Genomic DNA, 14,442 nt, shown 5'->3' with positions numbered 1-14,442 from the left:
ATCGCCAGCATGGCTTTTCGCAAAACTTGGGAAAACTGATACCTAGTGAGAGGGACACTAGATGCATGAACCAATAAAGAGGGGGAAGAAACCTGGGGATGAATCTGCAAGTACCTTTGAACTGTACACACAGGGCAACCACTGAAGTCACCAGCCCTAACCAGTACTAACTGTTTGCCCTTACCAGACTGGTCTGTCTTGGATCGTGGTATAGTAATTACCAAATCCCCCCCTTTCTAGAGAACATGAGTCACAAAATTCCGCTGTGAATGTCCAGCTTAGACCTGGCCACAAGTTCTGAGACTCAAAAAGCTCTGTAAAAGGGAACCGTGAAGGCTGCTGAAAATAGAGTAGCCTCGAAATCAGTCACAGATCCCAGCAAGGGCCCCCAAGATCTTTTCCAGCTTTTCCATTGCAATGGGGCGCTGCTGGTACGGGATCAACCCTTCCAACCTTTCCCATCCCTTGTGTGTCTGTCTGATAAGAAAGGACCGAGAATGATCAGCCCCTCCCCCTCCCAGTTTGGTAAAAAAGGCTATGGCTGAGATGTGGCACCTGGCACTCGCAGATTTACCCTGACTTCGCAAAAGCTCCAGAAAACCCAACCAACTACTCAAGGAGCCAGGCTGCATTAGGGGGTTGGCAGATGTGTGATTTATGCAATTATAAAATGCATTCTCAGATGCGCTTCTTGTTTTTGGTGCAAGGCTGGCTGCCACTAGATCTGCCAAGGGTGAGTTCCACGATTTCACAGCTGTCCCGGGAAATATGTGGGCTCCAACTCGGCCCATGGGTGGAACTGCCGAAAATCCAGTAACTTGAAATGAGACAAGCATCAGCTGCGTTATTAAAAATACCTGGTACATGTTTTGCCTGAAAAATAATGTTATTCTTCAAAGGGATCAATGCCAGCTCTTTCAACAGTCTTAACACCCTTCTGCACTTAGCATGTTGAAAATTTATACTTTGGACCACCGCCATGTTGTCAGACCAAAAAACCATAAATTGATTGCAAAGTTGGTCTACCCATATGTGTAGTGCCACCACTATTGGAAATAACTCAAGAAAGGTGATGTTCTTAACCAACCCGGATGTGTGCCAAGCCTGAGGCCAGGCCTGTGCGCACCACCTTGTACCCAAAATGGCCCCAAAACCACTACTACCCGCCAAGTCAGTAAATAAACTGAGTTCCTGATTGGACCGCCGAGAGGCCGGCCACACCACTCCCCCGTTGAAATCCTGGAGGAAAGCCAACCAAATCCTTACGTCATCTTACTTCAGCAGACAACCGAGTCCTATGATGTTTCTCCCTTAAGCCAGACATAGACTGAGCAATAGAGCGTGAGAAAGGGCGCCCCATTGGAATGATCCGCAGGACAAAATTAAGTTGACCCACCAACACCTGTAACCTGACACAGGGTGACTTTTTGGGCCACCAAGCAGGCTTCTAAGGATGCTCAGAAAGCCATGACTTTATCCTGGGGCAATTTGCACTCCCCCCTGACTGAATCAATTTTGATTCCCAGAAATACCAAGGATGTGGCTTGTCCTGTCATTTTTTCATGAGCTAAAGGGATGCCAAATTCATCCATCAGGATGAATGAAGTCAAAGACTTAGCAGACCCATCTGATCTGCTTGGTCCCAGGAACAAGAAGTCATCTAGATAATGAATGACATTAGAGGACCCTGGAACCTGTGTAAAGACCCATTCCAAAAATTTGCTAAATTGCTTGAAATATCCACAAGAGACTGAACGACCCATGGGCATGCATTTGTCATAATAAAACTTCCCTCTGAATTGGAAGCCCAGCAAATGATAATCATCGGGGTGAACAGGCAAAAGTCTGAAGGCTGATTCTATATCTGGGGTTAGGGCTGGGGCCGTTTACAGGGCTAGGGTCATGTTTTAGGGCTTAGGGTTGGGGCTCAGGCAGTTTTTAGGGTTGGAGATGTTTTAAAGGCTCAGGGTTAGGGCTGGGTTGTTTTTTAGGGCTCAGGGTTAGGGCTGGGTTGTTTTTTAGGGCTGAGGGTTAGGGCTGGGGCCGTTTTCAGGGCTAGGGTCATGTTTTAGGGCTTAGGGTTAGGGCTCAGGCAGTTTTTAGGGTTGGGGATGGTTTAAAGGCTCAGGGTTAGGGCTGGGTTGTTTTTTAGGGCTCAGGGTTAGGGCTGGGTTGTTTTTTAGGGTTAGGGCTGGGGCCGTTTTCAGGGCTAGTGTCATGTTTTAGGGCTTAGGGTTAGGGCTCAGGCAGTTCTTAGGGTTGGGGATGGTTTAAAGGCTCAGTGTTAGAGCTGGGTTGTTTTTTAGGACTCAGGGTTAGGGCTGGGTTGTTTTTTAGGGTTAGGGCTGTGGCCGTTTACAGGGCTAGGGTCATGGATGCCATGAGAGACCCTTGACCCAGTTCCCTCAATAAAGTCAGGGCACCATCAAGAGATGCATACTTGACTGAGCAGAGCACTGGATTGATTGCGTCATTCACAGAGGCACCACGCAGAGCTGAGAGCTTGTGTATCAACCGAAATTCACTGGGCTCCTTTTTGGGAACCAACCCCAGGGGGGAGCAAACAAAATCATCAAGTGGGGGGCTGTCAAATGGCCCGGCAATACTATTCAAACCCAATTCCTTCAATATCTTGCGCTCAGCTACCTCTTGTCCCATGCCTAAAGACTGCTGGTTTTTACAAAATTTTGGGCCTTGCACCCCTGCAGCTGGGATCCTGAAACCATTGAGGAAACCTTCATGCAACATTTTTTAAACTTTGTGCCGAGAGTACAAATTAACCCAAGGGTTCATAGCCAAGAGAGACACAGGTGAAGGGTCCCCTGGGACCAAGAAAACATTATCCTCATTTCTGCCCACCCTTTTCTTTGGAATTCTTGAAACATTTGAACTCAGGATGCCCTGCCGTACTGAAAAAGGAGCAATTGTGCTTGAATTTTCAGGAACCCTGCGGCCTAGAACATGCTTTTTTGTTGAAAGCCCAACACGTCCCTTTGCAATCCCCGCTGGCTGAGGGCCCCTGAAAAAGAGACTGGACATTGGATTCCGTTTTTTTCAGCATCATACATCGCAACCATGCATTAACATCAGTCTGATCCCAGCACATAGCTGGATTTGACGCTTTTTTCAACCTGAATGCTGTTTCATAATCTTTCCAACTGGTTCCTCCAAACTCCTCATGCGCACCCACTATTGTATTCAAATAATATGCAGTTTGAGGACCCAGCTCAGGGAATTTCTCTAGCAAAATGAACTGATAAATGGTAAACCCTTTTATCCAATTTGTAATGGTCTCATCTAACTTAGGTTTCTTCCATTTGTGAGAACTATCCTTAATGTCCTTACTTTCCTCATCAGCTGGCTTCACTATTGTTAGCTCAAAAATATCCACAAATGTGCCATTTTGAATTTTTGCCCTTATCTCACTAGACATGTGAGGTCCCAGCTGATCCCAAGGAGAAAGTACCTGATGTGTCCCACCTGGTTGGGTAGCGCCCTCACCTTTTTTCTCTGGTGGTGATGTACTTGCAGCCGCGCCCCCTCCGCCGGCATTGTGATGGAGGATGTCGTAGGTGGGAGGGCTCATGCGATGTGGTTGCTGTGGCCCTAGGGGGCTCGTGTGTTCCTGTTGTAGCCCCTTGTAGATTTGCACTAATACCCATTGCTAAGTCCTTTAATGTGGCTAATGCTGAACCCTCACCTGCCAAATCCATCTGCGGGGCACTGCCTAACTTCGTCAGCCAGGGCAGCACTTTTACTAAGCCGCTAACCAAGTCCCCTCCAGGTTCCCGCTCGCTGACCGAATTGGCACCCTCCAAGGTTGAGCCTGACACTGCTCCAATGATGGTGACTTCTGATTGTGTGTCTGCCTGTCCCATGTTGAGGTCCCGTACCCTCTCAGCAAGTGACCTCTTTTGGGCTGACTTTTTCCCCCCGGATTGGGTGTAACCTTCTTAGCCCTCTTAGGAACCGGGGGAAATGCTGATTTTGGTGGGACCCCAGCCCGCCTTGGGCGCCCCACCTGATCTGCTGCAGAGTCCACCTCTACTACTGGAGTCTCGCCACCCAGCTGATTTCCTTCAGCCTTATTCTGTGCCAGTGACATTAGAGCTGGTTGCATGAGAGCTAGCACCTGATCCATGGCATCTAGGCGCCCCATAACTGCCTCCACATCAAGTTTACGTTTTACCTGTTTTGGTGGCATGACTATAAAAATGACCTAACACACACAGCTGCCTCAACACACAATCAGAACAATAAAACCGTAAAAGGAGAGTAATAGCTATAAATACTTCCACAAGGCAAAGTCAAAAAAGGTTGGCAAACACACACAACAATAATACAGTAATTAAAATTACAACTACACTTTCAGGCAGGCAATATCAAAAAAGGTTCGCCAAATAAAATACAATAACAAGGTCTGGGATTACTAATGAACCAATACTGCCACCTACTGGCCTCAAAGTACACAGAGAAAATTGCATAATGTAAAAACTGCAAGTACGACAAATGTATTTAAATTGTTTCTTGTCCCTGCCGCCCCTGAGGAACTCACCACCTCTCAACACAAGAACCAGCAGAGAACAAACCCCTGCCCACCCCAGAATACGTTAACTCTAAGGTACTTGAATTTCACCACCACAGCGTCTGCTGTATGCAGAGAGAACTAGATTGTGTTACCGAACAGCACCCTACCAGATTTTTGAGTGACTAATAAGTAAACAGTAAAACTGCCAGGAGGTGGGTTACTTTAAAAACAGACTGAGCTAAGAATGTGGTCAGCATGGAGCCTCGTATGTTTTCAGTAGTTGGCCGGTGTGCTCCAGGAGGGCTAAACACCGGAAAAGGTATGACATATGCATGCCTTTCACAAATTAAATCAAGCGATTTTTAAAAGGCAAGCCCATGAACCAATGAAAGTGACGGGCGTGACATGGATGTAGTTAAAAGCCCACAGAGAGATTACAACAGGCCAGAGCGCCTGTGCACTCGACCCAAAAAAGTAAAATGATCCTGAGCAAACAAGGACATGCAGGTTTAAGATTTCTAAATAAAACTGGCAATCGCTTAGCCTATAAATCAAAAACATTGGTGGCAAGTACAGACTGTGCAGAAATATAGGGCTATTAGAAGATCCTGGCCTTACAAACCACCAAGAACTCAGTTTTTGAAGGAATGCTCTGTTGAGGCCCAGGATCGCCATTGGCAGCATTGAGATTACAACTGGGAGTGGCCAAAATAGATCACATAGCCATAAGCCCAGAACATTACGAACTTAGGGCCAGATGTAGGAAGCCTTTTGCATGTCACAAACTGCGAAAAACGCAGTTTGCGGCATGCAAAAGACCTAACGTGATGCACAATTTGAGGATGCGACTCGCAAATAGGAAGGGGTGTTCCCTTCCTATTTGTGACCGCATCGCCATGCTGAGTTGCTTTGGGACCGCGAATGCGGTCGCAAACCAACTCGCAGTTACCACCAGTGTCACACTGGTGGTAACACATTCGCAAAAGGGAAGGGGTCCCCATGGGACCCCTTTCCCTTTGTGAATGCCGAAAATAATATTTTTTCAGAGCAGGCAGTGGTCCTATGGACCACTGCCTACTCTGAAAAAAACGAAACCAAATGGTTTCGGAAGTTTTTTCTTTTTGCAACTTGTTTTCCTTTAAGGAAAACGGGCTGCAAAAAGAAAAAAAAAACTGCTTTATTAAAAAAGCAGTCACGGACATGGAGGTCTTCTGTCTCCAGCAGGCCACCATCCCTGTGAGTGCATGGACTCGCTATGGAGTCGCAAAATGCGACCCACCTCATTAATATTCATGAGGTGGGACTTTGCGACCCCATAGCGAGTCGCAGAAGGTGTCTGAGACACCTTTCTGCATACAATTTTGCGAGTTGCAAATTGCAAGTCGGTATGACTCGCAATTTGCAAGTCGCAAAATTGTCTTTTGCTACATCTGGCCCTTAGTGTCTGGTCCAAGCCTACTCTTACAGTGTGCCGGAAAGCTTTTCAGGATCTGATAAGGAGCTGGATGTGCGCCTCATTGCCATAGTTTTAGCACTTTAAAAACACTCTCGCAGGTGAAAAAGGATCCTTCCTTAATGACAAAAAAACAATTCTGGGACCATTCAAAGTTAGAGGATGTGGCTGGGAAAAACATCTCTCTATAATAATTATTTAAACCATAAATTAGAGCCTGGATTTGAACCTTATATTAATATGATCTTACCCGCAGAAAAAAAATCTCTATACATCCAACGTGGCCCTCTGCAGGGATTGTCCTTCACTAAAAAATGGTCAAAGACTACGGGCAACGCTTCAGACATCTGTGACTGCGCCCTGGGAGGCCCTGAATCAATTGCTCATTTTATGCTCTTACCTGGATTCTGCAGGGTATAGATGCTTCTTGGGGGAATTATGAATGTTAAAGTTGTACTATGAGTAATTTATTTAACATCACACTGTTTTCATCCATCCCGGGGCTAAACACGAACTGGGCATTTGTAAGATTTCCCTCCTCGATACATTATGAATTATATTTCTATAGTTACCAAGAGTGCAGCATTGAATGGTTTTAACTTACTCGTGTTTTGTGACAACCGACACATTAATCAGTACCTTATAAATTATAATGCATGTTTCTACTGTAGGGCTAATTTGTCTGAAACAATAAAGGTTACATGATACTGATATTTCGTGTTCTTAGATCACACGCCTTTACCCGGAGCTCATCTTGTACACGTGTCCTCCATCCCCGGACCACCCATCACGGCTCAGTGCAGATTCTAAAAGGAACTGTGTATATGACAAAGAATTGTCTGGTAGATTTTCGGATTCCAGACACAGAATAGGATGAACAAATTCTGTTCTCTGCAAGTTACAGTCCGAGAAATGTTTAATGTAGGATGGAGACCCAGTTTATAGTGACCAGAAAGGCCTCAACAATTTAGCATTTGTTAAGAGCTTCCAGGGGTTAGAGGCTCAACTCTGCGCTCGGGGCCAGTTTGGAGTTTTCTGACATTTCTTTTAACAGGTCAAGTTACAAAGGTCATAATTCCGTTGTGTTTATTGCAGACTTTATTTGATATAAGATCGTGGTTTGTGTAGCGCTTCATGTCGCATTTCTGTCCATTCTGGGCGCTGTGAAAAACAGATCTTATCATCACCCAAGTAACGATGCACAATTTACCGACCTGGGAAGGATGAAATGCTGACTCTCGCGTTACTGGCCTCCAAATTCGTGATCGCCACATCTGCAGGGATGTGCACTCTTCCACCCACCTGTTTTGTGCGCTGTCATCTAGGGTCGACCAGATGTTTTAAGTGACCCACTCGCACTGCGAGGATGGAAGAAACGATACCCCCTTCCCCCCCCCCCCACACACACACACAAAATGAAAACACGTCTACATATAACAAGCATTTGCAATGCAATGGGTCGCCTGTTTGCTGGACTTAGAGCTATTAGCGTTGTAAACTCCTAACTGGACTTTTCTTGCCACACAAACTGAAAATAAAAAGCAAAAAAGTTGACATAAGGGAGCCGATTCAAAGCACCACAGCTGCCATGAGGGTGATCACCAAGGAGATACACAACGCAGTCAAAGTTATAACCAAAAGTGCAATTATCTATGTAACAAGGTCGATGGCCAAGGCGGTAACAAAACCGCTCCAAGGAGGGACAAACCTAAAGCATTTACCAACGAACCCAAAGTAATTTTTAAAGGAAAACCCACGAACAAGTGATAGTGATGGGTGTGCGGTGGGCGTGGTTAAAAGCCCAGATTCGTACCAACACCTCGGAAAAGCAGCGCTTGCGCGCTACTATGCTTGACCTAAAAACTGCCCCCTTGTAGATCCTTGTGAGGAGCGTGCGGAGTAATGGAGATTCCTGTCATGCAAGCCCCCCCATCCCCATACTTCAGGCCCCCACAAAGTCAATTAATATGTGCAAGATATGGGAGAGTCGGGAGCCCCTCTTCACATCCTGCAGAGGGCATCATTTTGTGTTACGCAGCGGGGGAAGACATCGAAGAGAGAAGCATTAAGTTGCTCAGACGGTACAAATGAAGGACGCGGGTTTGTTATGTTTCTGTAACAATAAACATTGCACCAGGAAGCATTTTAGAAGAGCTTCTCGTGCACGCAGGGAAAGCCGCCGACTGCACCCGACAAGCGAGGATGCTTAGACCCTCCGAGTTCAGGGGCTCTTGGCCTCTCCACTTCTGGGGAGCCCCACCCCATCACTGCTGGAACCCGCCCAAGCAGTATAGATGATTTCAACCTCAAAAATGCACAGATCTGAAGAAGTATACACATCATTAAATATTGTCTCTACTGGACAAACAACAAAATATGCACACATCGAAACGTTAATGGGAAGTTTGGTGCTTTTCAAAGTTTGATTTTATTCTCTAAAAGACTCTGCACGTCACGTTGTCGTTTTCGCACCCAAGGAGTGCTCTATTTGTCGCAGTCAGAGCTTCACTTGAGCCCCAATAGTCTGTACTGGGGACAATATTGTGTACTTGGGCTGCTCCCACCAAGTAAACTGAAAGTCCAACTTAATTTTACCTTCCAATTTCAAATTCACAGAATAGATTTAGATGTTGCTTTTTTTATTCATGTACACCATTAATCTGCCAATAATACTTATTTTTTCCAAGTGTCACAGGACCCCTGAGTAGGCACTGGAGCCCAGGAGTCCGAGGATCACAGGTTAAGCTGTGGTGAATTGTACGCAGCTATCCAAAGGTCTCTCATTGTGATGAAAGGTGGTGATAGCAGAACCCTGGGGTGGGGGACCCCTCAATCCAAGGAGAACCACTATTTGTGTGATTTGCGAGACTGGGGGCGGGGTCGTCACATTCTGCTGGCAGCACCCTCGTCTTGGGTTAGGTCTCTGCATCGCCTGAATGGGGTAGAGCGCCCGCCCCGCAGTGGGAGGGCACGGCCCATTAGGGGACGGGGCCTCCGAGGCCCTGGGGCACTCCCCCCCCCTTTTTTCCTCGCTGCCGGGGGTGCGGGAGTCGGCCGGATTTCCGCCCTGACGCCTCGCGAGGCGTTGGGGCGGAAGTCATGCCACAGGGTGCATGGCGTGGGTTCGCCGTCCGCCGGTTCCGGCCGCCGAGCACTGGTGGGGGGCTATTTAAAGGCCCCCCCGAGAAGGATAAACCCTTCTTTACCTGTGTGCGGCGGCGGGACCTGGCGTGCGGCCCGCGTTTGTTGTTCCTGCCTTCGGTGCTTGACGGTTCCTGTTCCCGACGGGATTTCACTTGTCGAAGTTGGTCCATCGGAGGTGTTTTCCCAGCTGAGGTGTGTGCGGCGGTGGGACCTGGCGTGCGGCCCGCATGTGTTGCTGTTCCTGCCTTCGGTGCCTGGCGGTTCTGTTCCCGACGGGATTTCCCTCGTCGAAGACGGTCCATCGGAGGTTGTTTTCCCATCTGAGGTCAGTTTTTCTCCAAAGAGGCTAAGCGAGGCGCGATTATTGCTGTTTGCACGCACTGGGTTGGGGAGACCAAGTGCGGCTCTGCTGCCGGGGCCAGTGAAAGAACATTCACTCAGGCGTTATTTAAAGTGTAAAAGTGTTTCTAGATCTAGCTTATTTGTGGGGGGCTTTACCGCAGCGTTCGCGGCAGTACGGCAGGTCAAAACTACGGGAAAAAAGGTAGTCAGGGTCAGGCGTGTCACTAAGATTTGAACTGCTGAAATTTAAAAGCTGGGTTGTTCCTTGGGCTTGCTCAGTGGTGGTTTTGTTTGAAAAAAAAAAAAAAGGGGGGGGGGTTTGTGTTGGTGGCCCATATGTTTTGGCAGGTTATCAGGAGGAAAAGCATTCCTGGTGGGTGACCTGGTTAATCCTTGTCTTTGACGCTGTTGTGTTTGCATTCTTTTCATGTTCATCAAAAAAAAAAAAAAGACAGGCGTTATACTAGCGATTAATCGGTTATACTAGCGTTTAATCAGCCTTAGCAGTTTCACTCAGGTTAGGGCCCCCCCCCGTAGTCCAGCATGCCACCAAAAAAGGCTAGCACTCAGAAAGGGAATGGGCGTGACCCAGAATTATCCCAGCTGCTAAGATTAGTCTTAGAAAAATTAGGGAGCGAGGACACCGGTGAGGGCAGAGGGGGTCCCGAGATCATGGGGGACAAAGTTCGGGGTTCCCGCCCAAAACGGTCCCATGTGGCCCCCAGCGCGGCTTTCCCCCCCCGGTTAAGCGCAGAAGGAATGGTAAGGCGCAGGTGCCGGCCACCATCGTACTAACGCCCCCAGCAGCAGTCCCAGCCACCATCTTTTTGTCACCCCCTGCGGCAGCTAGCCTCCCAAGTCAATCGAGCGTGCCCGAGGCCGTGGCCCCGCTCACTGTGCCACCACCCACGCCTCAAGATCTTAGCTCGGGTTCCACGGCTCCCTCAGGCGGGGGTATAGAAGGTGTTCTAGCTGATATTCGTAATTCCTTGGCGGCCTTAGCACCTACAGTTCAGCCCGGGCCATCATCCGCACTTAATCAGGGGATAGCTGTTCCTGCGCCGTCTTGTCCACCGCCTGTGGGCTTGCACGATTCCCGGGTGCAAGTTCAAGAGCCATCTAGGCTGGCGTTAATGGAAGTGTCTAAGCTATTGGCCGGTATTAACGCCCCGGCCACCACCGCCCCACCACCCACTACACCATGGGGGGCGGACGGGTCGTGGCAAAACACAGTAGCTGACTTAAAGCGACAGGTGGATTCCCTAGTGGCAGCGCACTCCTCAAACCTGCTGCAGTCCGCGAGCAATAGCCCGTGTGTCGCCCCGGCACCGAGCATTTGTCTCATCTCCCCCACCGATTCAGGACGTCCAGCCCAACTCAAGCAAGCTTCCGAGTCCGGACATCCCGGCCAAGGAAGGGACGACATTCGTTATTATCCAGACCAGGTAAGCTGGCAGCCCACGTTAGCACAGAAACGAGGGAAAAAATTTGGAAGGGAGACTTCGTGGACATTTTCTCTTTAATAAGGGCTAAAAGAAGGGAGATTGAAGTGAAGGAGAAGGATCATAAATCATCTTCCTATAGTGAAAGAAAGCCAAAAATTGAAGAAAACATCACAAATTGGCTATTTGGCTTTAATGTTTTTATGTCAATCCTGTTGGAGAAAAAACCAGAGTTGGGCACCTCTTTGATTTATTATGCCAATAAGATATTGAAAGCTCAACACACGTACGGGGGGTCCGCCTGGTTGGAGTATGATAGGGATTTTCGTTGGGCAAAAGTAGAGGATCCCTCCATTGGGTGGGATCAAACAGAAGTGAATGTGTGGCTCGAATGTGTTAACAACAAGGTCCCAGGGAGGCAGCCCTTTCGGCCCCAGTTGTCCGGTGAGAAGAAAGGATCTTGCTGGGCATTTAACAGAAATACATGTTCACGTCCCGCAGGAACATGCAAATTCAAGCATAACTGTTCCTTTTGTGGACACCCTTCCCATCCTGAATCCAAGTGTATTAAGAAATCTAAAGAGTGGGGTCGGGACCCCAGTAAACCATCAAATTGGTTCTCCTCTCCCCTCCCCAGTCAGGTTAGAAGCGGTACGCCCTTGGTTACAGGCTTACCCTTCTTTGGACGCGGCTTCGGTTCTTCTTAATGGTTTTTCCTTTGGCTTCAGGATTCCCGCCCCTAACGTTTCTCCGGTAAATCACTGTAAGAACCTAATATCTGCCTTACAGAACACTTCGGTGGTTGCCAAGAAAATAGAGAAAGAGAGATCCCTGGGCAGGCTTGCTGGTCCTTTTAGGTGCCCTCCACTATCTGGTTTTGTGTGTTCCCCATTGGGGGTAGTTCCTAAAAAGGAAGCAGGTCAGTTCAGATTGATCCACAATCTTTCAGCCCCTCGGGGGTCATCAGTTAACGATGCCATCGATCCGCAGCTATGTTCAGTTAGTTACGCGTCAGTGGATAATGCAGTAGAGAAAGTTAGAGCGCTGGGCCGGGGATCTATGTTAGCAAAAACCGACATTGAGTCTGCCTTCCGTCTGCTTCCCGTGCACCCTGACGACTACCATCTGCTGGGTTTTCAATTCAGAGGGGAGTATTACTTCGACCAATGCATGCCCATGGGTTGCTCGAAATATCTGCAAGATATGCTGCAATTCAGCTCCTTTCTTCAGTGGGTATTCTCACAACGCACGGGACACCGGGAGCTCATTCATTACCTGGACGACTTCTTGATTCTGGGACCCCCTAATTCTGATAGGTGCAGGTGGGCCCTTCAAGCTTTAATCGCATTGTTCGAAGAATTTGGGGTTCCTTTGGCCCCCGAGAAAACAGTCGGCCCTTCTACTTGCATCACTTTCCTGGGGATTTAAATTGACTCCATGGCCAGGGAGTGCCGCTTGCCTTTGGATAAACTGTTGGCTTTCAAGGAGTCCATTCAGGCTATATTGTCTCAAGAAAAGGTGACCCTGCGCCAGCTTCAGGTACTGGTAGGTCAGCTGAACTTTGCACTAAGAATCATCCCCATGGGTCGCCCCTTTTCTAGGTCAATAGCTCGCTCAATGGCAGGGCTAAAAGAAAAACACCACCACACCCGGCTGTCTAGAGAGGTTAGGGACGATCTGAGGCTATGGGATCTGTTCCTTAGGACATTCAACGGGTCAGTCATTTGGCCGCAGAAAGCAATATCCAGCCCTAAGCTGGGCCTATACACTGACTCCGCGGGTAGCATAGGCTTCAGCGCAATTTTGGGCCCTTTATGGTGTAGGGCAGACTGGCCTAGAGATTGGGTCAGGTGGGGTTGGACCAAGAATATATCGTTCTTAGAATTATTCCCGATTGTGGTCGCTGTGAACATCTGGGCAAAGGAGTTCAGGAACAGGGTGGTAATTTTCTGGTCTGATAACATGGCGGTGGTAGACGTTATCAACCGCCATAGGGCTTCCTGCCCTTTGGTCTTGCGCCTTTTGAAACACCTGATTCTGGCTTGTCTTCAGCACAACATCACGTTCAAGGCGAAGCACGTACCTGGGGTGCATAACAACGCAGCTGACGCATTGTCTCGTTCATTAATGCAGGATTTTTTGCGGTATCACCCCCAGGCAGAGGAGAAGATGACGGGGTTCCCAGAATCTCTGTGGAAGATTGGTGCCCCTCCCTCCCAGACTTAGTAGCATCATCCTTGGCCCCACGCACAAAAACAGCTTACGAGAACAGTTTCCTACTTTACAGGCGATTCTTGCATGCTCGGCATATTGCAGACACATTTTCTGAACCAGCAATGGGGGCGTTTCTTGAACATCTGCGTAGCCTAGGTCGGCCTGTGTCATGCGCTAAGGCCCACTTGGCGGCGATACGTTTCTTCGCGAAGATAGTTAGATTGGAGAGGCCTCTGAATACTTTTATCATGAAACAGGCTTTGCCGGGTTGGGCCAAGGGATCCCCGGGTAGCTCTGATGCCAGACGTCCCGTCACACATCCTTTGCTAGAAAGTATTTTAAGGGCGCTCCACACCGTCTGCTCTTCACCCGCCGAGGCGGCGCTTTTCGCCGCAGCCTTCACTTTGGCTTTCTATGGGGCTTTCCGCATCAGCGAGTTAGTAGGCTCTTCCAAGGGTGACCACTTGGGGGGCCTACAGCAGAAAGACGTAATGGTTTGCAATGGGGCTCTATACATTATGTTGCGTAAATCAAAGGCCGACCAGCTGAAGAAAGGAACACGCATCACACTCGGTGAGGCGCCTGGTTCCCCCTTATGCCCTGTGTTAATCACAAACAATTATATGGCAGTGCGCCCTATGGCTGAGTCTCCGGCCTTCTTTATTCACCCCTGCGGAGACTGCCGGTCACGCTACCAATTCGCGGAAGTCTTTAAATTGTCCCTGAAATCAATCGGAGTGGATCAGCAAGGATACTCATCCCATTCCTTTAGAATTGGCGCAGCCACGGTAGCGGCGGCAGCAGGCCTTCCAGCGTCCGCTGTAAAAAATATAGGTCGTTGGTCTTCGGAATGTTACAAACGTTACATCAGGCCAGAGTTGGTGTAACAGGGACTGGGTTGCTCGGTGGTGTTGTCTCACGCGCATGTTTCTTTTCTTTCAGTCAAATGCCTCAGCGAGTAGTCTCGGTATTGGGGCATTCATTTGTCCGTCGGGCAGCATACCGGTTGCAACAGCTCCGTGGGTCGAAACCGGCAGACTTGCACAACGTGGCTTTTCGGTGGTGCGGCATTGGCGGAGGAGGCATCACCCAGCTGCAACATTTGGTCGAATTGGCGAGTAGTCGAGGGGGACTGCAGTCTCCGGACCTAATCATCATTCACTTGGGGGGCAATGATTTAGTGCGTTTAGGCCGAAAAACCCTTAGGGAGACGGAAATCACAAGAGTGGCAAAGCAATTCCCAGGGGCAGCATTCGCATGGTCACACATGGTTCCACGTCGTAAGTGGGGGGCAGGGATAAGATCTCGAACCATCAATG

This window comes from Pleurodeles waltl, chromosome 7, assembly GCF_031143425.1.
Source record: "Pleurodeles waltl isolate 20211129_DDA chromosome 7, aPleWal1.hap1.20221129, whole genome shotgun sequence".
In the NCBI taxonomy this organism is placed as follows: Eukaryota; Metazoa; Chordata; class Amphibia; order Caudata; family Salamandridae; genus Pleurodeles; species Pleurodeles waltl.
Note: the sequence above shows the minus strand (reverse complement) of the source record.